The following is a 1,684-nucleotide window of genomic DNA, read 5'->3' as shown; positions in this document are numbered from 1 at the left end:
GACTATCAAATAGTGTTGGCATGATGAAATGGAGCAAAGCCCAAAGCTATGAAAATAAAATTCAAATATAATTTTGAAAATTTACATAAATATTTTGTGGAATATATAGCTTTGATTAACACTATCTAATTTTATGTAAAATATACCTGTGATATGGTCATATATGGGTATGATTATGACATCATTATTTCCATACACGAGCTTATCACACGCTTTTCTTCACCTAAAATTTGATAGCATATACAGAAGTTTAGATAGAGATGCATTTTCTTCATCAGGATTTGTGATAGGCTTGACAACTGAGGGAATCCAAAGAGTGCACTACCCTAGCATTGGCTTTTTAGAAAAGGCCAGGTAGTAGTAGATAATTACCTCTGCCAAGGAGGTTATGTACTCACTGCAGTCTGTTTGTGTGTCTGTTTGTCTTTCTGTCTGTCTGTCTGTTAGCAAGATTACGTAAAAATTAATGAATGAATCATAAAATTTAGTGGAATAGTACATAATAATCATAGAAAGACACCATTCAATTTTTGGAAGAAATGAGTCAACAGACAAGGTCAGTCCATGGTCATGGAAATTGGATTTTTTACCTCGAGCATAAAATAATGTAATCACCCTAGTATTCAGGCAGCGCTCAAGAAAACAATCTAACCTGAAACTGAAGGCGATTCTATTGATATCATACATGGCCTGTGTATTGTTATTCAGGCACAGGGCAGAGGTATGCACTCTATGGAGTGACTGCTTTAGTTTTTAATTTTTCATTAAAAATAATATATAAAAGTGGCCTACCTCTGCCATACTGTTCTGAATCGGAGTGCCAGTGAGAAGCAGACGATTTCTACAGTTGAATGCAAGTAGTATCTTCCACCTCACACTGAAAGGGAATAATATATAAGTAAATGACAACAATAATAACAATGATGATAATAACAATAACAATGACGGCAACAGCAAACCAGCAATGGCAACAACAGCAGCAGCAGCAGCAGAAACAAAACAACAGCAACAGCTGCAGCAACGTATATGACTAAATGTTATCTGACAAGCTATGGGCTTGTCACTTTAAAAACTCCCAATAATAGAAAAAAAAACTAAAACATTAATAATAGCAATAGCATCAACAGTGACAATGGCCAAACAATAACACCACCAAAAATAACAATAAAAACAGTAACAATAATAATAAAGTCAACTATACAAGAAGAAAATGGGACAATAAATTTTAAAAAAAAGAAAGAAAAAGAATAACATCAAACTTTGTTGTACACCTAAAAGTGATGCATATTTACCTGCTGCTACTCTTGATTGCCTGTGCCTCATCTAAGATCATGTATTGCCACTTAATACGCTGAAAATACTTAACGTCCTGAACCACCAACTGGTAGCTGGTGATTAATATATGGAACTCAGAGTCTTCCGTATGGAATTGCTTCTGACTCCAGAACTTCCTTAACACTCGCCTGTCATGCTGATTACCCCAGTAAGGCAGAGCCTAGAATTGTGACAAAGATTGAACCATACAATTTTTTATATGATTACAAATATGAAAACCAGACCTCAGAGAGGGCCGAGATATGCAGCTATTTGTCCTCTTATCTAAAGCAATGTCATTGCATTATTGGTATATTCCCCAGAGTCCAATATTATCATTTGCAGAGGTCAGCCAATTGCATCTGGCTTT

General features: G+C 35.3%; 1 long non-coding RNA gene across 1 annotated transcript; it reads right to left on the bottom strand.

Moving 5' to 3' along the window:
* On the bottom strand, positions 1-1,494 carry LOC117125174. Its single transcript, XR_004448064.1, has 3 exons — positions 1,293-1,494; positions 793-877; positions 1-46 (listed from the first exon to the last, which is right to left on the bottom strand). It is a non-coding gene; the product is annotated as an uncharacterized LOC117125174 (long non-coding RNA).
* Between the last annotated feature and the right edge of the window lie 190 nt (positions 1,495-1,684).

The sequence above is a fragment of the Anneissia japonica genome, unplaced genomic scaffold (assembly GCF_011630105.1).
Source record: "Anneissia japonica isolate Jap-2015-1 unplaced genomic scaffold, ASM1163010v1 scaffold61285_len1684_cov118_single, whole genome shotgun sequence".
Lineage (NCBI taxonomy): Eukaryota > Metazoa > Echinodermata > Crinoidea > Comatulida > Comatulidae > Anneissia > Anneissia japonica.
This window is presented reverse-complemented; position numbering and strand designations above follow the sequence as displayed.